Source organism: Phyllopteryx taeniolatus, chromosome 22 (assembly GCF_024500385.1).
Source record: "Phyllopteryx taeniolatus isolate TA_2022b chromosome 22, UOR_Ptae_1.2, whole genome shotgun sequence".
NCBI lineage: Eukaryota > Metazoa > Chordata > Actinopteri > Syngnathiformes > Syngnathidae > Phyllopteryx > Phyllopteryx taeniolatus.
In genome coordinates, this window is record NC_084523.1 from 5,337,176 (window position 1) to 5,363,035 (window position 25,860).

The window sequence follows — 25,860 nt, forward strand, 5'->3', positions numbered from 1 at the left end:
ATTGCGCAGGCGGGGCTGTCCTCATTTCATTAAGCTTGTATACTCATTAGTATTCCGTTATGGTAGGAAGGGACGTGTGCGCTGCCGTCCAAAGGCAGCTCTAACATTATGGATGTCACTGGAGCTGGGGAAGTGCAGAAAGGCATTTGGAGGTGAAAATGCAGACAAATCCTCGGCGGCCAAGAGCAGGGCAATGCAAATCAACTTCCTGTGCTGAGGAGGTCGACGACTGAGGCGCCACTAATACAATTTCTCATCTCCTCAAAGCCATTTTCAATCAAGTGACATTCTAACCAATCGGTGTATGCAGCCCAGTCAACTGTTTTTAGAAAATTAAAACTACATGCGAAGGCTGATTCGGTCCTCTGACAACTTCCATTCCAACAGCCTTGTTCTGGTCTGTGACATTAGGGTGTTAATTATTCAAAAGTGGCAATAGCTAATTAGTCAGTGTTCCAAGTCAAAATATTCAAGTCACGTTGGGAAAGTTTTAATTGGAATACTGTTGTAAAATAACAAATCAAACAGGGTTCCTTGCCAGGTTTTATGGTTTAATTATACTATTTAATACCTCACTGATTCCTTGCCAACGAAGGACAAATGGTACAAATGTGCTGCATACAGAAGGCCATACATTTGTTCACGTGATCGGCGACTGGGCTACCCTGTTCTCGCTGTTCTGTAGATCTGTAATCAATATGTCAACAATATGCTAACAGATTGGTGCCTTGCCCCCAAGTGGCAAGAAAAAAAAAACAATTAATGCACAAGCTCCGGCCTCTTGTCCCTGTATGCGTGTGTTCCCATCCCTCACCATGTCAGCAGTGACGGTTGTCTCAAAATGACCACCAGCAGTCGCACCGATGGCGACACTTGACATCGCCTGATCTGTATGCAGCTTGCGTCCCCTCGAGGTGTGTCATGTGGGTACATCTCATGAGGGCACATACAATTAGAGTTGTAACCTTAAAGTACGTGGTCTCCATCCCAGAGTTGTATGTTGTCCTTTCTACATTTATCTCCCTTTTGTAGTCTCTATAACTGAAGCTAGGCCAAATTGGAGTTGTTTGGGCATTCATTCCATTTTAAGAGGCAGTGCCAGCTTGCAGGTGTTATGCTCCACCACAGGAGAGGCTTGCGAATCACTCACATTTTGCAGGAGTGAAATATGCACATACACGTTTAACCCGAAAAGACCAAGGTAGCTTGGCCAAATATGTCTGCGAGCAATATAGACACGATGGTCTCCCAGGAGTGCATTTAAAACTGGAATCATAGTGGGGGGGAAGGAGTTTGGTCTGCATTTTAAATGTCTTCATTAAGGTCGAATATGGAAGGATACAGAGTGAAAAGGAAGATGGTCTGTAGGGCCAAAGGTGTGATTCTGATTAAAACAGTGGCTGGTTATCAGTCAAGGTGGATGGTAAGTGAACATTTATCATTTAAGGTTTTTGGACCCACAAACTAAATTGGTGTCACATTTGTCAAATTGAAATTAATATTAGTAAGGTAAGGGTTGAATGATGTAAGTTTTTTTATCGACTACAATGTGATGAATTCGAATCGAAGTTGTTTAGTGGATGTCGTCAATGATATTTTTTCAGCACAGTAGAGTGGTCCTCAACCTATATTTGTGTCATGGACCAGTTTCACGTGAAGACATATTTCGAGGGACTGCCATAGAAAAAAAAAACGAAATAAGATTACAAATTATCATACAGTTGGTTTTATAGGACAACATTTTGGTGACGAAGAAGGTGCTTCACTTAGCGCTGCTGCTCGTCGCCAGTCCTGTGGTCCCGCTGGTAAGAATATTTTGGAGATCAAAATTGCGAAAACTAACGCGGTTAACTGCTACCACCAGCATTTCTTTGCACTCTCAGACCTGCGCAAACATATAAAAATTGTGCTGCCTTGTTGGCGGACATTTTGCTGCTCCGCAGAGTGTTACAGTCCGGCGACGGCAGCCGTCGGGCGAGTCGAAAATCATTTGGTGAAATTGGCCGATTGGAGGACAAGATGCCAAAAATAATGAGATTAGCAATTAGCCGACTTCAAGCTTTAAACTTTAGTGCGGCGTAGTAAAGTCGATTCATCAACTAGTTACGTGATCGGTTCAACCCCGAGTATGTGGTCATTTTCAGGAATCACATCTCTCAAGTCGAATGCCCCTGAGATCTAAAAGACTGATGTTCGAACAAAACATTAAGCAAGACCTCAGTTAAATGTGCAACAAAAGCTTGTTCTTTGACTTTTTTCCCCCTGACCTGTTTTCCAAAGAAGGTTGTAAAGACAAAAACGAGAGTAGTAGAGTGGAAGTTCCAAATTTCTCTTATTGCATGTACAGTAAATAATTGTTTTATGACCAGTTTGAACCTGGAATGAACCCTACTTCAGTTATTTCCTATGGGTCAGTTTTACAAATGTTTGTGAAAGCAAGACACAACATAGCAAAACAGTAGCAGGAGAATACTTAGTCATCGGTGTGTCCTGACGCGGGGTGAACTCAACACGCGACATTTCGACAGCACTCAGAGCCTAAAGTCCAATCACAGTCGTTGAGTGCACGGAATGGAATGAAACAGACTTGAAGTGCAAAAGGCGAGAGTTGTATGAGGAAAATGCGAGGCGATTTGTGGCCTGTGCGGTGCTGATGTAAACCGACAGTGTTCAGAGGTAAGATTCAGCTTAAATCATAGTCACTTTATCTCACTTTTTCTCCCCCTTTGGATACCATGCCATGCTTCTGAGAGGATTTCTATATTACCTATCGTATTATAATTTTATTTTGTGTCACCATTTGTTTTTTTGGCTCTTATGATCTTATTGAACCACCTTGTTCGCCCCTTTGCAACATTGAGCTACCTCCTCCAATTGTCTTATACAGGCTTTTAAACACACAAATAAGAATTAAATTATCCTTGTACTAAAAGATCAGTGTGAAATTCGCGGGCGGCAATAAGAAGCTGGTTTGCGGATGGGAGAGCCGGAGGTTCGATGCCAGCTGCGACTCAAATACTGAAGGACCAAAAATATGGAAATTAGGCCTTGCTACAAAGATGCCAGGTTGCTTCCTGCTGAATTCCTCCGTGGTGTGGCACCGTTTGCACAGCCCCCTCACTCTTTCCCTCATTTATTACATACCACATGATCTTATTGTTCATGTTTCTAATTGTATGTGATGAACAAAAAACTAACAGGCGTAGCTTGAATCCCCCCTGAGAAATAAGGGACTTCTTTTTCTCCATTATTGGCTGTCAGGAAAACCATTTTGTTAATGGTTGCATCTGGCAGTCTAACGGAGGACATGTCAAACTCTTGAGATAAGGGCATTGCTGTTCACATAATGGTTCATATAATGATTGATGTTTGTTTGTTGCGGCTTGTCGGGAGGATGGGAACAGAAACCAGACAGCAAAGGATCGATGTGTTTGGTATTTTTGTTTGTTTGTTTTTTTTACATCGGATGCTACATCCTGTGTTGGAACTGTCACTCTAGACGGTGGTATCCCAGAGACTGAATTTGGAAGACACCGACGACAACATTTCTGTTTTTAGTTTCATGCCCTACTTTACCCCTTGTGCTCAGTGTTGTGGCCTGGATTGGGTGATGGGGGGGTGTAGTGCCAGCACACTACCCACATCATCACTTGATGATAATTTGACTAATTTGTGTCATATTCTTGACCTAAGGATCAAGATGTCATGTTGAAGCCCCCGCAAAAGGTATACATTTGCAACATAATCACTTGAGTGCAACACTGCAGTGCCTGAGGAATACATGACAGTAAGAAAGGATGCAATGATACCATAGCATAGTGTTTTTTTTTTTCTTCCATGAAGCAGAAAGATGCATAATAGTTTTTGGTTGAGTGGTTCACATTTAAAGCAAGACCATCTCTGGACTGTGACCTTCCTCCTGTACTTCGGTATGGGCAGAATATGTATTGTATGCTGAGTAACTGAGCTTCGAACTTGCCAGCAGAGGTGAAAATGTGGGTGGATGTTTGTGCTTCAGTGTGTTAACATTGTGACTCACAATCTTTTCAGAGTGCCTTTGACAACTGGAACCCAGTCAATTTGGTACTTTCCGAGGCCAATCATGAAAAATACTGTACTTTCACACCCTTATTTGGATTTAGCCAAGATACACGAAGTAAATTTGATATTTTTGTTTTCCAGTTTGATTGGATTGAAGTGGGATCACTATTTCACATTAAGCAAAGCTATTTTGTTTTGGAACTGTACCAGACCTATTGATTTAATTTGCATAAGTTTGATTACTACATTCACATCTGCCCAAACAAAATGCACTAAGGGCTCCGCAAAGGTTGAATCGAGGCAACTGGACTTGTTTGTTGAAGACGTTCCACCTATAATCCAAAGGGCTTCTTTAGTTCAAATTTTTTTAGGCGTGGAAGCTATTTATGTTTCCGTGGGTATGGCCCCTGGGGCTGGTCAGCAATATGTTGTTGTTGTTGCCTGGCGTGGTTAGTAAAACGACTGTCCTGCATACCAATCTTGCAGAAAAACACCCACTCTTTCCATGGAATCAGACAATCTTTGGGGGGAAAGATGTCAGGACATTATTATACGTAGACGGTAGGCGATACCCGAAACATCCTCCTTTGCTTTTCTAGCTTGATGACTTTTTTTCCACACCTCTTTCAAACCAGTCATCCTCCCCATCCAGAATTTGACATTGTTGTCCTCAAAGGAATGTCGCATCTACTTGAGATTCAAACGAACCGCTTACTCTGGACCCGAAGAAGTTGCATGCTGATGTTGCGCCATACGCCTGTGCAATGGCTGCTTAGTCTCTCCAATGATGCAGTCATTGTACTCCTCACTGCACTGCACTGCAAACTTGCATTTACAACCCATACCAATGATACAAAGGTTGTTAAAAAATTTTGTTACAAATTTTGCTTTAATTATCACAAACGGTTTTCAAAACAACTCATGAACTCTCAGATGACTATGGACCTGGCACCACATTTTGTGTCTCCAGTACGACTGCCGATTACCCTTCTGTCCAAATTCAAAATGAGCTCATTTGTTTATCCACCATGTGGTGTGCCGGACCCTCTGATCTAGGAGCAGCTTGCTATCTGACGAACTTCATTTTATTTTGCCTTCAAACTGTATTCATCATACCGTTAAAATATCGGCCTTCATCAACAGACGGCAGTTTACGGGAGCCGCCTGGGAAACAATTTCTGCTACGAGCTAGACTCGCTGTTACAGTTTGTCTTCTAAAAAGTGCAACATTTTGATGAGATCCTTTCAACTTGGCCGTCTCGCTGTGCTGACTTATTGGATCACTGGCACTGTGGATAGATGAGCGCGCAGAAAATGAACATCTATTTGAGACAGAGGTAAACAAGTTACTCAGAGCAAATAAGTCATTTGTTATATTTAGCAGGAGATGCAAGCTCCTCTCGGACACCGCTGGGAATGCATTCACATGCTTGGCACGAAGTGGAAAAGTGAGTACAGAGAACAAATACTGGCTTTACTGTAATTCAAAGTTGCCCAATTCAAATATTTAAATATGTGGTTGCTATTTGGGTTCATATTGAACTTGGTCAGTGTTGAGTAGAGCGGAACAAAGCCCACATATGTCTGTCTGACTTGGCTAATGTTCATGTAGACACTATTCCAATAATTCGCAATACTAAGTGGGATCCAACTCCCAAAACACGCTCCCAAGCTTCTGTTTTATCATAGCGTCGGTTGCTGGATCCAGTGGGTCACTTTTCCAGTCAGCCAGAATGCAAGCGGACTGTAATAGCCAAAACTGTATGATTAAATTCCTCTCATCAAACTGGGAGTTTACAATACTCGGTAGAGTTAATCATAACGCATATGATGTCATGGGTAAAAATAGGGAACGGGTAGTTATGCTTGTTAATCAGCTAATGATACACCTAAACAATAATCCAAGACTGGCAGATAGTTGTGACCAGAACCACAGCCTGCATACATGTTGGGTTGTGGGATCTAAAATGAACAGGCCCTGAACATTTCTGAGCTGTTTCGTAGAAAGCTGGTCCAATAAGAGAGAACAACATGGAAGCCAAAACCAGCCTGGTAACCAGTGGCTGAATTGACTCTAACATGACACCAACACAGAATGATGATCAAAGAAGTGGCCACTCTGTCCATTCTGAATGTCAGGGTTGATTTCAGCAGCACCACAGTGACACTGTAGACTGCATAGGCATAAATATAAAATATCATTTAAAAAATGTTCAATGTGTAGTGGGCAAATGATCCATCAAATACCCATGTAAATCACAATATTCACCAGTTATCAAACACAAAACAGAGAATTGCAGTGTAATTATTTAAACTACAAGCACAGACTAAGATCAGACACAAGCCATCCATCAAACTCAAATCATTATCTACCAATCTCAGCTAATTGTGAATTACATATCTAGATAAGCTTCAAAACCTAGCAAAACGGCTAACCATTATTAGCATTTTGACACATTCGTCTAATTCCGCATTTGGCTATGGAGAGAACCGAGATAATCCCAGGATCATAGATTCAAAGCCAAAGGTTAATGGGAAAGCAGCCACAATAGAGGATACCAGAAATAACGCTGGCTGTAATAGTGACCTCGATGCACGTTTAAATCATTAAAAAGAAAACTGGAACGCTCTCATTACACCTGTGTGCAGTGCAGTGTTCTACGGCCAGCTTTATGTACCGAAGCTTGGCTCCAAGAAACGCTGCTGCATGCATCCTACTGCCACGAGTTTATTTCAGCCTCCCTTAGGCTCCACTAGGCATGGTTTGAATAGAAAATAAATGTGTGTATATAATTGCATGAACACTGCATTCAATACAAAAAGCTTTGACTGCATTTGTGTCAAACAAAGGGAACTTCAGGTCGACCCGAACATCTTTAGCGCCACAAAGCCACTTCTCTTTCAAATGCTAGGAAGTAAGATTGGGACCAGGAAACATTCTCTTGACAAATAAACTGTACATTTTATTAAGAATTTGGATAACCTACAAAAGGAAAATATACGTCTTTGTCTGATAATGACCTCTGCGCTCAATATTGGTAAATAAGTGTACTTGCGTGAAAGTGTTATTTTATTATAAATAAGCAATGAAAGAATACATAAAAAAAAAACACATTGAATTAGGTTGAGCAGTTGTTTCAGAGCAAGAAGACTGAATAATACCCACTTGAGTTCCAACTCCAGTATCTTGCAAATAATGCGATGCGAAGTCCTGGCTTTGACCTTTACGGATGTGTATAATCATCCGTTAGTCCAACAACTTATTAAGAATTTTGTCAGTTGTGCGGAATTGATTGTTGATTAATCCCGGAATGGAGTAATTGATCTTGGCACATTTACGGACCACAAAGCCCTTCGAGACGGCGGCACAAGTCGGCTCCGCATCGAAACAGGAGTTGGGAACATTCACAGAGATTCCCCCATCCCGTTGTCGGTTCTTACCCAACCAATTATTTCCCCATTCACCAACTTTCACTGTTAAAAAAAGACAATAACCCTGCTGGACACATATCAGACTCCAGTCATGGGGTACTCAGTAACCAATATTAACATAATTAGCCATTCGTAACTATAATAGATATATTTTATTCAGTCTCTATCTGGCATACTGCATCGTAATGACCATTTATTTTATCCTGCTATGTGATGAGTTTGCTCAGAGGTGTGAGTCCTGTGCGCATAATATTGCAGTGATGATGAGATGTGCTCCCGACGCCCAGTCGGATGTCGCCTGCTCCGGGCTATGGAACGCACTCAAAATTCTTCTTCTATCAGACGACGCAATCCGTTTAAATTAGATTCGTCTGTTTGTCATAACAGATAATGTCGTCCGGATAGCTAAACTTTGATGTGGACGGTTCAGCGTGTGGCAATAACAGTGGATAAACACGGTCGTGGGAGATATGCAAAATTCTAAAACCCAAATGCTTGGATGCAAACGGCGTTATATTTTTTGTACGCCTCTTACTGGTGTCTCTCGCGATAGCGATAGAAATCTGTCATGTGCGATAAATCCAGTGAGGGACATGCTATCATGCAGTTCCAATTAACTCTGGTAAATGACTTGTTTATCATCTCAATGCTCACTGCAGTCGCACTGAACCACCAAACAGTCGGAAGGACAACGCGGTGAGAGAAGCCATATTGTTTGCATATTTTACATTAGCGCTAGTTCGAAAGCTATATAGCAGAAATGTCAGACCTACAGGGAATACCTCAAGTCCAAAATTAGCAGCAGAGTGACAATAATTAGAGCTAACCGGCTAATAAAACACCTAGCGGTGACGTGGTTTTCAGTAGAGGTCAAAGTGCTCCATCGGCTTCATTGGGCTACATTTTCCGACGCTTCTCTAGCAGGGCTGCATTACGTTGCGAGCCATCCACAGTGATTACACGGTGATGAGTGCTTCGCTTGAAATGTGCCCGTTTAATGCCGCCGGGCATGAACAGGGAAATCAATGAAGCAGTGGACAGAACAGGCTTGTTTGCTGTTCACCCATACATCCCCACGAGAGTTGGTATACACTCTCATTAATGAAGACAAAACAGAAATAATATGGACAAGTCATACAGCCAGACTGCATAATGTAGGAACGGATGGGGGGGGGACTCGTTTCTGATTATCCGGAGGTGATCGACCCCCTCTGAGGAAGTGTCCAATAATTCACCGAGTTGGGTGAAACTTCAGTGCCATTTCCAATAGACAGTATATGTATACATCGTCAATAGGTGGTTACGTTTGACCAGCCCATCTCAAACTGCCAAACCAATATCAGTTTATGTCACCATTGACAGCAGATATAGAATATGTACAGTGCAACCTTCAAATTCAATAATCTCAAAATTTCCAGGTAGGATATGCCGTAATTAACTTTGTACAAAACCTTAGCTTGCTGGCAACCAATTAGTTAAGAGAGTGTTTCAAGATTGCTGGATTTTTGTTTTTTTTAACATGAAGCTGGACCTCAAAAGTTGATTCATCCAAAAACCTGTTTTGTTAAAGTCGTACACAAACTCCGCTAGCTTGCCACGAATGGCGAGCGGACAAAATGTCACTTGTTACAAAAAGAAGATTGTTCATCTACGACGTGACTTGAATGTCATTCAAGTGCTACGTAAGTACAGTAAGTCAATTTTATTTACATGAGCACATCTTGCAGAGAGGACTCACAAAGTTCTTAGTATGGTTATAATACAGTCACAAACAACAATCAAACATCTTACTATTTTAAAGGCTGTTGATTTATTTTGAAGTACAGCGGGACCTCCAGTCGAACACCCCAAAAAAAGCATATACTAGTATAAACTTTATTATTAAATAAGGACATACAAAAATGCAGCGACTAGCCACCAATTGGTTAGCTCCTTAAATGTGTGGTCACTTGTTATCAAAAGTAGCGTTTACCTGCGATGCAACTTTTGACAAAGTTAGGAGTGTTTATCTAAATGTAGTGTTTATTTGTTTCATCGTTTTAACGTACAGAAGGTCTCATGTCGTAAAAAAAGGTGCTGGAATAAGTAGCTAATTATTGAAATGTGTGAATGAGCGTTTGAAGACCATTTTATCCTTTTCACAAAGGACCTCAAAAGTCGAATGCCTCAAACTTCCTTAAAAAACAAATTGGGGAAAAATGCATTTTTAAATACTTAAACAAATATGCGACGCTGATTGAGTAGCTGCCAAATGTGGCAATACAACATAGTTTTATTTATCTGCAAAGCAACTTCTGTCATTAAAGTTAACAATCATCATCATCATAATAATATAATAATGCACTTAATAGCACTTTTCAAGGCACTCAAAGACGCTTTACAATTGCACACATTATTCATTCACTCCACAGTCACACCCTTGTGGTGGTAAGATACAGCTGCTGTGGGGCAGTCTGACAGAAGTCTGGCTGCCACTCTGCCCCTACAGCCTCCTCCGACTTAAGAGAGTGTTTAAAGACTGGGTGGGAGGGGTACAAAATCTTGTTTAAAAAAAAATATACCTTTCCACTGACTGGATTTTCCTTTGTAAATATGAGACTGTGTTCAAGGTGGTTCTGTATTTTGTCTGAAGTATGCTGAAACATTCCAGTGAGAAATCTCTTATCCAAACAATGATTCATTGTTCAGTCAACACAACTATATAACACCGTGAGACGGCGCTTATGCGCTGTAATACAAAAGCAATTATTTTTGCTCCACATCAAGAGAGATTGCAATGACCCGTAAAAAAATAAATAAATAAACTACCTAGGGGTCAACACTCAACTCATTTCCAAGATGACCAACTCCAGACTAGTGACCACCACATAACTGAGAAACTCCATTCGCTTTTAATTACTAATTGGAGTCCTACAGTGTAATCGTTTTACTGGGTAAATCATATGACTGCTGAAACAATAACCACTGATTGTTGTTTTAATTACCAAATGTGTTTTCCAGTTGATCTCTAGGTCAGTTAGGAGAATTAGGTGGCGTTGCCATAAAGAATATTAATTTCAACCAAGGCAAATTAATCAGCACGGCACAGAAAACCAATGGTATTCTTTTATAACCAACAATTATAAGGTTATATGATGCTGTCAACAGTAATCAGCAGTAGAACAATGTGTTTCACAGAAAACACTGGTTTCGGACCAAAATGTGGAGAAAACGAGCCTTGTGTGAAAAGAAACGCGTCATGCAGAACTGTGAATGACGTTAATATTTTATACTTTTGTGACACCTCAAACTGTAAAACAACAAAAACAAGACTGAGAAAGGGCTTTTGATGGGAAAACTGTTTATTTACAAAATATGCAACTATGAAACGCCTCGTGAGTGGCAATGACTCACCAAATGGCTCGAGTTTAACGTAGGTGGCTTTTTTACATGCTGTTCGTCATACACTCCATGAACTGCATCATGTTTTTTCACAATTGTGACTCACACTTTCTACTACCTACCACAACACATACTTTGTGTAAACCATACATGTACACACAATCAAAGTGACAGGCTGAGATTCACCCCCGAATCTTTATCTTCTACTCAAAAGCTGTGCTGTTCCCAAATCCAAAGCGATGCAATGCCGCCATCTACAGCGATCTGTTAGTCATTACAGAGCGTTACAAACCTGAATTTCATAGACATGCTGGGCGCGACCCTCTTCAAGCCTTTGAAAAACCTACTTGACAATATATACGTCGATGGCAGTAAACGGTTGGATTCCAGTTGCCGAATATAAACACTTTTAATCAACACATATTGCAGTATATAGAATGTTTTCAGTCATCTAATTATAATGTCAATTTGTATTTGAGCGGATAATGAACTAACTAAAACTTCACGCGTGAATACCAGCATGACTATGTTATGACTTAATATGTCGCTAATCGCAATAACTATGAATATTTACGTTTTAAATTGATTGGATAATAGACTAAAGTAAATATAGAAATTGACATTTTGTGCGTTATATACCACTTGTAAGCTACACTTTTCGTTTTACATCAGCTGGTCATCCCCCCCCCTCCCAAAACAAAATAATAATAATAATAATAATAAAATACAATAAAAGCACGGGACGTAAAATGTACAGTACACGTTAATACTGTTTAAACGGTATAAAAATGGTGAAGCCGTCCTCCACAGATGAACGAATGCATTCCGAATGGGACAGCCGGCTGAGCTCGTGTGTGGTTAATCCCCTCACTCTGTTTCATTTACTGGTTAGTGGAGGTTTGGTTAACATGCAGCCAAAAATGGACATGCATGGCTTTTGACTCTGCAAGTGGAACAGAAGCACAGCCCAAAATAACGCAGGGTGAGCGGTTTAAAAAGGGGGGCTGGTGAGCTAAGGTCACCGAGCTAATGGCTCGCGAAAAACTGCGGATTTGAACTCACCTGATGCGGAGAGCCGTCGAATCAAAAGACAGCCTTCAATGATATATTTTTTTTTAATTAAAAAAAAAAAAAAAAAAAAAAAGCCCACGCTGCTTCTGCTGCTGCCTCACGAAGCTCTATGTTTCCCTCATCACACTTCTTGCCGTGGAAGAGTTTTTTTTTGTTTGTTTGTTTGTTTGTTTCTCCTTTCTCTCTCTCTCCCCGGGATGCTGTCACAGCACAGCGGAGCAGCTATGTGTCCTCCATGGAAAGATTGAAATCTCAAGACTGCACATTCAGTCCCAGTTCAGCGTGGCTGGACTTGATTACAGCGACACTAGCGTAGTCACGGGCATAGCCGGAGCTGGCAAAAAAAAAAAAAAAAAAGCATGACGAACATCATGTTCACAAAAAAAAAAATAATAATAATCTCTGACGTCTCTTGTTGACTGTACGTACATTTAATGTTCCACGGTGGTATTTTGTTGTCATCCCCCCTTCCAGATTGTGCCCGAGTTTTCGGCCTCAACACAGCAGCTCTTTCTTCCTGCCAGGCGGCCAGCAGCCAATCACAGCGCCGCGTTGGGAGAGGGGAGGTGGGAAATCCAGGAGTGCCCTTTCAGGATTGGAGTGCGGACTCAGAACAACACGCAGGGGATCGGAGCTTGAAGTACATAGTATACGTACAGAGCTGTCTTTTTAAGTACAGCATTGTACATGTCACATATAGAAAGGGATTACTTGCCATGTATTTGTTTTAGGCAGCATCAAGCCAGAAAAATAGGCTATTCATAGACAATAAAGTTCAGTATGCAGTCTACATGCAATAAAGTGAGGTAATTATCTACTATTTATCTACCTGCCGACTGATCGCCCAACCGACTATATCTATTGTTTAATCGAGCTAAATGTCAAAATCAAAGCCCGCGAAAGTGAATCAAGTGCGTCAACCTTTCCTCATGCTGCACCATCAGTGAATGAATAAGACCTGTATTTGTTTCCATGGCAGCGTACATTATTATGACAGTTGTCATAATGCATGAACAAAGCGAGGTGAGTCTGGCTGAAGGCCTTCCAGGAATATTAATAATCAGTGTGAAGACCAAGGAGGCTAGTCATTATAATGCAGCAGCCTGATTTGGTAAATTTCCTGTTAATTTGCACGTACCACCCTGTACAATATGTGGCAAAATATCTTTTGTTCCATATTTTCTCACCTACGATTAAAAATGTGCTCACATTTAGCCTTTGTACTCACCACTGACATTATAAAAGTGTCACTTTAGAGATTCTGGAGAGGAAAAAGAAAAGTGATGAGTGACGCGCCAGTCAAATGTATCTGAAATGTGATTACAGCGCTGTGCGCGTAATTAGCCAACACACAAAGGACGTTGAAATGTGACCCCGAGTGTTAAGACACAGATATGAGTGCACGCTTGGATTCATTTATGCTTTTATCAAGAATGGATATTGGGATATTAATATTATGAAGTAATTACTGAATGTTTAAACCTTTCTCAAATTTGGATAATTTGTGTCTATGTGCAAAAAGAAATAGTAAAAAACATGTTATTTTGTTTACTATATTGCACAGTGGAAAACAGAAGGATTACTGTGTGTGCGTGGGGGGTGAGTCTCTTCACAGCCACACTGGAGTCAGGAGCACTTTCCAGTGTTTAAGGGCATTGTTAATCTAATTTAATCTACTTCATAGTCTAGTACGCAGCTGTATTTTAATGTTGGTCAAGACGGTGATACTTGTAGAGTTAAGTATGTTTTTTTTTAGGTGGCATTTGGTGCAAAAGGTTTAAGAAACCACTGGTCTCCACTGCGGTTGCATCGCAAAAAAAAGAAAGGAAGAAAAAAACTTAATATTTTTAATCCAAATATATGACAAACCTTTACTGACCCTAACAAACATCATTGTGCCATTTAAATACTGTCACTCTTGAAATTGCAGTCTAAGGGCAGCTGTCTGTTTAACTTTAACGAGCAGCATTTCCCCTCGTCATGGTTTTAATCCCCATTCATTTTATTCCCACCTTTGATCAATTCGCACACGCTTTGTATCCCCATTCTCTTAGCACGGCTCAAAACTAATGCTGTGTTACCGTGGGAAATCCACTATTTCAGGAAGATTTCATCGAATGTGAAGGGTTTCCGTAGGATCTGTGTATGTGGGGCAATGACCTCGAAGTGCTAGCAGAAGTATCAGGGGTAACTGGCTGCAGAGACTACCTTAAAAGCTCCACCGCTGCCTAACAGGAGCTCATCTCTTTTTTATTTTATTTTTTTACTGCAGAGTCACCTAGAAACTGAAAGGCATTTTTACATTTTAGGATTAAAAGAACCTGGTGTCTTGTTATGGTGCATTCTGCCATTTTTTGATTTGCGGAACGGTGACCGATAAAGCAGGATGCAAACATCCTGATAATCAAGCCGAATTTGAGCACTTTCCTCACTTCCGATCAAAGTCAGCAACAGTCCAACAGTCGGATGTCTCTGAAAGATAAAGATTATCCTGTGGTGTGGGGTGCATAAAGTGTGTTTTTTTTTCCCCTCCAGGCTTTCCATACTTGATAGAGGCTCACATTTAAAACTTAAAAAAATATCAGTTTAACTTAGCAACTCAAATGTGCTTGAGAATGTTCATAAGAAAACATATTGGTGGGTGTCACACTGCGCTCGAATATTCTCCAAGTAGGAACACAATTATAAGGCCCAATGTCTCTTCTTGTCTTCCTCTTGCATTTAAACTGTAGAAATGTGTATTAAATGAACAACATCCATTTGCACTCTGGATGCGGAGAGGTGAAACACTCCATAGAAGCCAAAAGTTAAGCAGAGCCGCACAGTTCTGTTGGCTGCACTGATTAGTTAATTAGCGGCTCACACTTGATCGTTCGGCTGCAATGAGGGTTAGCTCACTTGCTTCTCTTCTATTTCTTGATCCTTGAGGTATTCTGACAAAAGCATGTCACGGCAGTTATTAAAAAACGTTTTAAATGCATATGTCTCCTTGGTATTTGGTGAAACGACATCTAGTATGCAATAAGTCAGTCCCTTGCCCTACTTTTCCTCCAATATCTGAATTTTAGCCTGCTTTACTGCCGCTTTGACTTCTTAAAAATAAATTGCCATGGGCAAGAGTGGCATCTTTTGGCAACATGAGGAAGATGAGTGATTGATTTTCTTTCGAATAAAATCACAGACAGGCTTACCTCTGGATTTGTCTACTAAGAGTAAAATAAAAGAAATGAGTCAGCATTCAAAAGCTCCTCATTTTTGATGATTCCCAGGGCTGCATGGCTTCATTAACCCATTGAGGCACCCTGTGGCGAGGCTGCCGCTGAGCTAATACATGTTGAAGACTGTTTCATTAGGTTATCATCCATCATTTCAATTTGTTTCCCCTTTGATGGCAGTTTAGCGGTAAACTCACATAAAACGCAGAACACGAAGGTACAGACCTTGATAGGTCTATTGGACGTCACAGCTGTAACACAGAGCCGAGGGATGCGCAAAATGAGATGGCTTGATAGAAGCTAATTCTATTAGTGTTCATTATCAGGGAACACAATGAGTGGGACACCCAGGTGATATATTACAGTAAACTAATGAGGCATCGCTGGATTGCAGCAATGATTTTGATTATGTTGAGATCAAGCAGAGTCACAAACGTGATGAAACCTAAATACAAGGTTTTACGGGTCAAGTTTGAGATGCGGCATGTATCAAAAGATACAGCACAGTGACACATTGTGCTTGGTATACTCTAATGATTGACATGGAGACCGACCCATAGTTGTATGAACAGTGACTGACGATGGTACACTCAGACCGTGTAGGCAGGTGGGACTGTCATAGAAGTTCCATTGAAGTGGAAGAATACATGCCAACTGAGGAAATTAAATCTTGGATTGATTATTAAATGCTTGAATGAATTGAACACTGAATCTAGAAGAGAGGATTTCCACAAGGGTTGAAAAATTACATGGTCAGATTTTCTAATTTGGGTGGATGCGGAACGTACAAGAGACGTGCTGTACGGCCAGCTCTATAGGGGTTGCTGCACATGTTCCAATAGCAAAAACATTATTTGGATGAGGGGGTTCCTTCACACAGTTGTCCGATGAGCATTGCAAGTACAAGACACACACGGGAGAGCTGTGTGTATAGTGCTAAAGCTGCCGCGCAGTGGAATTCTAAGTGCCATCCAGCCCAAATACAAATCTGATGGAGAAGTGAATGGGGAGTTTGGGAAAACAGATTACTCTGGAAGTGGAAGCTAGGTGAAAAAGAAAGATAAGGAGCTAATATGGACCAGTGAATGCTTAAGATAGACAGGCTGAAGTGTTGCCAGAGTGCAAGAAGGAGGAAGAAGAAGGTAAAACTAGAAACGGAAAACGATAGAGTGCCAGATTCATACCAGAGGGGGTTGACTGAACAAGCTGCCGTGGTTTGGGAGTGAAGGTTCTGCCGGATGATAACTGATGGCAGACTGTCAAGAGCATGCAGGGCAGGTTTTGTGGGAGCAAAACAGACTGTGATGGATGATCACAGAATTGTATGATCAGCTCCTGTGGTAGGCCGTGCTTCTTTGGTATAAAAAAAAGTGCTGGGATCCCGAAGATTGCGGTTCTGGGAATTTCTGGGAATTACTTTGGTAATGGATGAGTCTGGTTCTCCACAATCATGTGAAATTGTCTGCAAACTTGGGTAACTTGAAAGAGAGAGAAGTTGAGTGGTGACAGCAGATGTCCCTGGGGTGCCCCGAGGATTTCGGCCTGTAAGGAAGCTGTTAATCCATTGGCAGACAGGAGAAACACTAAGCCGAGAGAGGATTAGCATGAGGATGGAAGCTAGGTTCTTGCGTAATTGTCGGGCCCTGTACGGTGTTTCAGGAAGTAGTGCGGCCCCTTGTTGTTAGCATAATCCCATCAACACACACAATAGGACTAAAGAAAACAAACTTTTGGAACAGAAGGAAGATCTTCAGAATTCAGACTATGGAACACCAGCGGACTGGGTGATTAAACGCAGTCTATTCTGGAATATACAGGGGGTCATTCGCAGAAAAATGAAGCAGCATGTGGTACATTAGCCCAGCTTTCAAATTAGCGGTCCACATTTAGATGTTATGGTCACAAGGCAGCATATATTTGGCATACAATAAGTGTGACAGCAGCTACCGTTCAGTGAGAAGACCTTATGTAGTGCACACTATGGTATCTTGGTTGTCTTCTAGTGTTTAACACATCAATATGTAAATATTGCCACAGCCACCGATACTGTGGTCACGCATGTATGGTCTTTTCAAAGACTCCCTCTGATCCCCCAGAAGTCATCAAGGACAGAGGTGCCTACGACAGAGCCCACTTAAATCTCTCCGGCGTATGCAAACCTCTCCACAGTTCTCAGCATGTTCTGCTTCTAAAGCCGAGACAAGGCTACTTAAGAGGCGAGCCTTCGACAAGTGGGCTAACACAGTGCCATGCCGGCACTACAGGGATAGAAGGATGTTGCGTCAGTGCCTTGGCACTCACTCCAAGTGTCAGTTGTCTCGGAGAGTCTGCACCGAATGTCTCCGCCGCAGTGGAGCAACCGAGCTTAAAATAGAACTGGGGACAATCACCTCTGATATTGACATTACATCGGCCAAGTAGTGGTTAAACTGCCCCATATAAATCCACGTCGGGATACCCCATGTTTATATTGCGTCCATAAATGGCAAACTGTGCTATAACAACACACAACACAAACAGTTGATCAATTTGCTTCAGTGGGAAAAAACATTAGAGTAAGCCCCTGAGGGGAAACGCCACCTACACATGCTGTGTCTGAAATAAACTCATGCACAACATAGTTCTTAGATGCTGCCCTGTGGAACGCCACATATTGCACCAGAAACGACCACTGGTTCCACTCAAAGAGCAGGAATTTCTCTATATTTTTTATCATTCCAAGTGATATGCTTAACATTATGGCGGCGCGAACAGAATGTACAATGTGTGTCTTGAATGAATAAATGCAGAAGATGCTAGGATTATATTTTCCAGATGCTGCTGATAGATAGTGGGTGGATGAAATGCCCATCGGGGAATATATTGCCATACAAATGAGAATATTTGCTGGTATATTAATACTGACTGTTGGTTCAACAAATCTGAGCTAATGAGCACGGTAGGAATTTTGAACTCAGTGGCCCTTTTGCCCTTTAGCTTTTTGGCCAAAGTTGTTGAAAAGTTGATGAAAAAGTGACGTTCATTCAAGCTGAGTGTGAATGTCAAAAATGTGTTGTTGGTAATTGAGGGCAAAGAGGACAAAGGACAACAGGGTTAGTGCAACGCGAGATTTTCATCTCGATCCTGGGTGCTTTAATTATAATATATATATGTATGTATAAACTAGAAGCACTCGTTTTCAATCTGGATGTTGATCGTTCTTGCTAGACTCTCAAAGGTGTATGCAGTACTTCAGGCTTGCTGGGGAGTGTAAAACCTCAACCGGGTCTGTTCCTCGTGATAACAGCTGAGGCAATGCGGTTCTCCGTGTCAGATAAAAGGTTTAGGGAGCTGTTCTAGTGATGCACGTCCATATGACATACACTATTTACAGCTTATCTCTGATAAATGCCAAGCTCTTTATCAAGGCTTTGGATGCTGACTTCTTTAGATCACATATTGCGGCATTCCATTTCATACCTGCCGTCACACTATATATATATATATATATATATATATATATATATATATATATATATATATGTGTGTGTGTATATATATACACAGTATTTTTAATTGTATTTATGTGTATGTGACTAGACAGACGTTTGCATTTTGTGAAAATGTAAATGAGCAGGCTGGCGTTACGTACATGTTAATGTGTACGTGTATGAATAATCTGAAGTCAACATTTTGTGACATACAGATGTTGGCATTATACTGTAGTTTCTTTCATTGTTTGAGGCTAAAGTTAGAAAAGTCAGTAAGGTCAGCGCAGTTGAATAAAACACTACCAGACCAATATATTGATCTCTTTCCACACAAGTGGAAGTGAAATGATTCATATCATTTGTCGGCAAAGGAGACGTCTTGAATAACAATGTCAAAGTATGATGAATGGGATAAATTATGCACAAATAACTATGACGGAGTTGCTGTCATCATAGCGCACGATGCGATACGATCTTTGTTGTCTCACTCTTGATGCGTTGGCTTGGATGCTGGATCTCAGCCAAATCAAAAGTAGGGTTGGAAATCTTCCATTAGAATTAACGGCAATTTAGGGGAATGTTTATATTTATGCTTGATTGTAATACGTTTCCCCAGTTTAACTTCCTATGGAAATTAAACAGAAATTTACCACCACTTTGCAACCCTATTCAAAAGTAAATCATGTTGTATTTAAAATGGTATTTAAAGTCGATGCAAAATTAATTTGCTTTTCCATCTAACTTCTCAAACAGCAGGGGCGGTCCCTTGCACTTACGCTGATGTTTGCCTCATATTGAAGCAAATAAAATGTGGCAAACTGGGAAATCCCCATCGGGCTTGATAGCAAGAGAATGAAGAGTTTGCTCGGGTGTTCTTTGGATGATAAAAACAGATGCTTGTTTCCCTCCCCACTGAGCACGCTCTGTTTCACCCGTCTCCGGAGCGGGGCGAGCCGAGCAGCCCTGCAGGACAACTGCTCGGACCGACTGGTGCGTTGGCTTCTGCTCTCATATGGTGTAAATGAAATAGTACCTTGCATCAGATTAAGAAAGATAATAGTGTATTAAAAGGATGGGGGGGTAGAAGCCAATAGAAGGATGGTGCACTCTACCACCGGTGCAAACAGTTCTGCAAATAAATCAATTAGCCCTAATGAGACCTCAAGGGAGGAACTCTTGCGCAATTCATAATTGTATTTTTTATTTTTTTTCAAGAGGGGGGCTTTGCACTGCTTGTTGTAATTTTGGCTGGCATTTTATATAAGGATTCAAAAGGATTCCCAGTTAAACATTAGTATTGGCATGACTATTATGCAGATGTAACGAGCAGTGCTGATGAACAGGATTTTCATTCGCCACCTCCTGAGCTCCAAGGCCTGCATGGCGATAATTACACCACACTAAGAAACTAAATAGATGACCCCAAGTTTTTCAAGAGATGAGCCGTTGTTCGGACAATTTTCTTGCTTTGACTTGCAAGCGCATACTTAAGATACAAGCGCTGTGTGGTGGCAGTGAACTCAACTCATCTCACTTCACAATGAGCAGCACTTAGTGAAAATAGTGAACAATTCTTCTTTTTCTTCAAAAAAAATAAAATATATATATCCATCCATCCATCCATCCATCCATTTTCTGTACTGCTTATCCTCACTAGGGAGGAGCCTATCCCAGCTATCTTCGGGCCACATTTCAACATTTGTTGATTTTTTGGGGGGGGGGGAAGGCCGGAACAGATTCATGGCATTTCCATTTATTTCCAAGGGAAAATATGATTTGGAATACTGAGTGAACAATGTTCGTATCTCAAATGTATACTTCTGAGTCAAAGCAAAAAAAAAAGAAAATAAATAACTGCCAAACGATGGCTCGTATCTCAAGAAAATCCGTAAATTGGGTCACTTTTGGTCAAGGCGCCACTGTCCTGTATTTCTGCAAACAGTGGCCGGGGACATTTATTTACTCAACTCTAGATGGTAGTTGTGTTTTCCCTGTGGACCAGCAGATCAGAATTCCTATCTCACTAACGATGTTGAAATATGTATATATGTTTTTCATCATACTGATAAAATACACCACCAAATGTAAAATCATCTTGCTGATGGTTAACAACTCGAACCAAGAGTAGTTTTAGCCCGTCGACAGCTAAAAAGTAGTATTAAGGGAGAGGAAGTCCCTCAGACATTGCGCATTTATATATAGGTTTGTTTGTTTTTTCGTTTGTTTGGTTTTTTTTCAAGACTCATAACTGGGTTTTGACAGTATTTTCAGTGGAAAACCGTATTGATTGGTCTTTCATGAATAATGCAGGGTTACGTTAATTCGGCACTCTGCTGCAGGATCATAAATTCCTGAAGGGGATGAAGTAAGACTGCATCTGTTTAAACAGATCTCCAGAATCACAGTATATTGGAGATAACTCGAAGAACTATGTCGAACTATGATAACATGCATTGCTTCCATGTGGTATAGAACATAATACAGTATTTAGGTAGCTGGAGGAATTGCGAAAACGATACCAACCAAAGAATTATTTGTATGTTGCAATGCTGTCGAATTGATTGAATGGCTGAAATGTAGAGTGTGAGATTTGAGGTCGGAATGGTTTCAGTCGGTCCAGAAATGTGGAAGTGGGATGTAAATATGTAAAATACTGTATATGTGAATTTGGAAATTTTACTATGAAAATTTGTGACAAAATGTGGAAGCAGAAAGAATTTAAAAAAAAAAGTGAGCATAATAATGCACATTTTTTGAGGTGTGTAGAATGACAGCATTCACATAATAATGATAATGCTTTTAAAGGAGACATATGATGCCTTTTTTCCTTACAATTAAAACAGTTCCCTGGTGTCTTAATAAATCTGTCATATACGGGATTGCAAAATACCCCAAAGTTTAATAATCACAATATTAAATATTACACATTTTCTCCACTATTTTTAGTCTTGCTGAAATCAGCCTATTATTAGTTGTGTCTCATGGAAGTGAGCCAGCCCTCATTCTGCCCCATAGACTGCTGGTCCAATGGCGAGTCAGCTCTGCTTCCCTTTTGTGGGCCCAGCCTAGCTGATCATGTCATGGGCAGAAAAACTCGGCGTTATCATGTAAATTAGCCCCACTGTGACATAACAAGGGAGGGGTGAAAGTGCAGAACACATTTTTTGAAATAGCCAGATAAAAGATTTACCTGGTTGTTTAATTTCACAATCCAGAGATCCAACTCTTTGTACACAATCACTAAAAGAGTCAATTTTCCATAAAATGTCCCCTTTAAGGCTATTTTATACCAGCTTGTATTTGGAAGGGAAAAAACAAGCATCACCGAGGACATGAACAGAGTTATTAGGGGAGTTTTAAGACTTTCTAGCAATAATGTGTAAGCTTAGATAGACACTGCACAGTTTGAGAAAATAGCAAAAAGCACCCCGGGTGTTCTTATAATTTGAGTTTGGAACTCCAAAATGCGATCAATCATTGTCGGTAATGATGAACAGGAGGATCATTAAATTAAGTTGTTTATATGCAGTCATGTGGATAATCTAAAATTTAAGGTTGCAAAGAGATAGAAGTTTTGGTCTAGTTCATCAGTCAATACTCTCCCGCACCCCGCCTCAATCTGACCTTTAATTGCCCTCTACTGCACCACTGGATCTTTCTTTCATTTTGGCCTATTATATTTGCAAACTTTTCCTTCTCTTGCTTCTCATTACTGTGCCTTCTTTATGCACATTAGTCTACTTTTCTTTATTTTGAATTTGAAGCACACAGGGGCTGTTTCCCTTCCGGGGGGGGGGAGACGCATTTTAACGACCAAATGGTTTTTCAGATTGTGAAGTTTACAGTTACCTTTCCTGCAATCACACTCAGACTGTTCTGATAATTGGATGGGATTCCCCCCCCCTCACCTATTAACAACACATTTAATGATGATTGGGTTTGGTTGAGTGCTTATGTGTTATGATCATCAGTGAGTGCTACTTTCTGAACATTAAAACATTCACTGCCATTGACGGCGTTAGAAGACAAATATCCATGTTAAATGGGAAGGCTGGCAGTGAATGAGTTAAGTCTTCTCCTTTTAGGAAAAGCAAACTGAAGTCGGGCACTTTTTAACATCCATACATTATTTTCATAGAATAGTTGTAATTTTTTCAAAATATTCAACAGTTCCCAGGTTCCCTTTGCACTTCATGTCATTCTACTGTGCTCTCATTATCCACCTGCACCTCCAAGACCTCATTCGTGCCTTCCAACAAGAAGGTAATGACGCCACCGGCTAATTTATTTAACACAACATTTCTATGTGAATTTGTATTCCCCTTACACAGTGTTGCTCAGATCAACTTTCAAATCTTGCCATCCAATCATATGAGGATAATACAACCTCAAATGTGTCTTTTGTTGATGCGATGAGCTGCCGAACAAGGCAGTAAGGGGACGTATTTTATTTTGGCGATGTCATTTGGACATTGATTTCTTTTAGATGTCTTCCTCGTTGTTGACAAGCGAAATAAACATCCCCCCCCGCCAATGAAACGAAGACGGCTCCGCTCCCTCGTAATAATCTTCACAAAGTCACCTTGCCCATGCGAGCTATAAATACACGGCGGAAAACAGTGTTTGTTGACTGATTGTCAGGTAACACACAGACTGCATCGGCTTTCATTGATGATGATAGAGGAGGCTGGATAATGGACATTTTTGCACAGTGCCACACACACGCTTTCATGTGGATCATGGCAACACTGAGGTATTATCTGAAGCTAAATTTTGTAGCATTTTTTCATATATATATATATATATATATATAATTTTTTTTAAATCAAAATAGGAATCAAATTGAAACCCAAATGTAACAAAAAACTTACAGTCCGACTTAGATCACGACAATAGAACTTGATATTTGAAAAGTTTTTTTTAAATAAAATAAATGTATTGCACAGAGCAACTAAAACATAAAAAAGCACAAATCTTATCTTCTTGTGGGAGTTAGTCATTATCGGCTTTTTACCCAAACACAGCAGACAAGTCAGCGACGTTCACCCCCCCCCCCACTGAGTTTTCTAGATAGCCTGATTTAATTTACATTAACTGTGGCCCTCTTAAGTCCAGACTGAAAATCAATCCAGGAGCGATGGCAACACGCACGGCGGGCATACTGGACTCGTCAAATTTGGATTTGTTTGCACAAGACATTTTGTACTCGTCTGTAAATTGCTTTTAAAAAAGATTATTATTAATTAGACTTATCTTGGCTCAGCTTTTGCACTCTGCTGGCTTTTTAGGCAAATAAAGCCTAAAAGCAGTAGAAATGGGTCATTTGTAACCTTAAAAGGCCTTTAATACTGATCTCAGATGAAGCCTACTATTTATTCTTCACTTCACACCACAATGGCTGGATAGTTCTAAGTAATATTGAAAAGTACGAAAAAAGAAATAAAATAAAGTAGAACTACTAGCGCGACACTACACAGTGTAGTGTATGATGTGCTGCACCCACAAGTGAAAATGTTTTCATTGTCTTTACGGGCATATTACTTTTACTTCCACTTTGCTTGCCTGCTCAGTCTGCTTGTTTCAACCCCAGTTGTCATGGTAACAAAATCCACACTCGCCATTGGCCCAGGAGTATGCGGGGCAGGTTTCCAGTTGCTTGGTTTTGTACTTTCAATACAGGCTACAGTAGTTCAGAACAAGTGACGCAATCGTGTGGAATCTTGCACACTTGAGGATGAAATAATAGTCTCTTCACACACGCAAAAAATAAAGACATGTGAAGCCGGTTGAGAGCTCTCAGTATCCCCTCATTGCCGCCACAGTTTTCACATTATTGCGGTGTCACAAAATCAATGATCTTGCGTCATCCGGACCTCCGACAGTGGAGGCACCTTAGGGAGTCAAGTGAGGGGAACAAGACCGCGGGAGAAGATGGATGGACCGTCGCGGCGCCGCACGTACACGCGGTGACATTCACACATAAACCCCCGACTGGCAAACAGATCAATTCGAACATCCCCTGCACTGCTTGTTGATATTTCACTGCCGGCCGGAACCTTTTGTGCCTTTATGATGCCGAACAAAGACACAAAGTCAGGTCAAGTGTGTAGCTGATAAACTATAGTACAAATGTGTGTTTTGGACATACTTGGCAAATAAAGATGATTCTGATTCTCATTCTGATGTCTAGCTACCAACCTAACTACCTTGATAGCTAGCCTATCTTAGCCTATGGACATTTTCAGTTGAACAGTTTCACTGACGTATACGATAGATGGCGCAAGCAATAATAGAATAATACAAATAAAAGTAAAAGTAGCGAGCAGAATGTAGCTCAATGTAACGGAGTAAAAGTACCATTTCCTCTTCATAAAAATAATCAAATAAAAGTAAATATGTTGCGTTAGAACTACTTTGACATGTACAATTGATTCCAAAAAGTATTTAAGTAAATATAACGGAGTAAATGTAGCGCGTTACCACCAACCTTTGGCCATTAATGTATAAAATGCTGGTAACAAAGGTGAGTGCACCCCTAAGTGCAAATGATGCCCAGTAAGCCATGAAAAATGCCCAATAATGGTGGCCACACAACATATTGACACTTTCTGCCCTATTTGGACATTTTCACTGACTCACTTTTGTTGCCTGTGGTTTCGACTTTTATTGTGTGTTATTTTGAGGCGACAGTACGTTTACACTGTTATAAAAGCTGTACACTGACTATAAACAAAATAAAGTAAATTGTACCAAAGATCCATTTCTTCAGTGTTGTCCCATGAAACACAAGAATAAAATATTCAGAAAAATGTGAGGGATGTAGTCACTTTGTTATTTTTTGTGACATTTTTGTTTCGTGGTGTGCCATGGGATTTTCTATGTGTCAAATATGTGCCTTGGCTCAATAGATGTTGGGACACACTGCCAGAGAGTTATGTGAAGACCCCGCAGCTCATGTTGAACATTAACGTGTGCCCGTCTTGTATATGCTGATTAACTTGGAGCCATATGCCATAAATGTCACTACTAATATGGCACTAAGTGCACTTTGCAAACAACTGTAGGGCCCCTTTTCATTTCTCTATTAACATGTGACGCCCATATATTCTTGTCACATTATAGCGCACCGTGGAATTGAATTGAAAATGTTGTCTCGAATACTGTTCTACTCCAGCAGACAGAGCAACATATTAATATATCAAATCCCTCCCAGGTCTGCTACCTCCCAACCTGTGCTAGTAATATACTCC

The 25,860-nt window shown here is 40.7% G+C and overlaps 1 protein-coding gene and 1 long non-coding RNA gene across 7 annotated transcripts in view; one reads left to right on the forward strand and one right to left on the reverse strand.

Moving 5' to 3' along the window:
* large1 (LARGE xylosyl- and glucuronyltransferase 1) overlaps positions 1-25,860 on the reverse strand; it is a 160,615-nt gene that overhangs the window by 50,562 nt on the left and 84,193 nt on the right. Inside the window, exons 1-2 of one of the 6 annotated variants that reach the window (XM_061762892.1) lie at positions 12,355-12,511; positions 11,917-12,259 (exon numbers count right to left, since the gene is read on the reverse strand). The exons of 4 other annotated variants lie outside the window; for them this stretch is intronic. The gene's annotated coding sequence lies outside the window, so the exon portion shown is untranslated. Of the gene's footprint in view, positions 1-11,916; positions 12,512-25,860 lie in introns of those variants that run through there. One more of the 6 variants, XM_061762890.1, reaches the window with a different exon arrangement.
* LOC133472289 (uncharacterized) lies at positions 2,569-13,972 on the forward strand. The gene is made up of 3 exons (XR_009786668.1): positions 2,569-2,676; positions 5,423-5,489; positions 12,400-13,972. It is a non-coding gene; the product is annotated as an uncharacterized LOC133472289 (long non-coding RNA).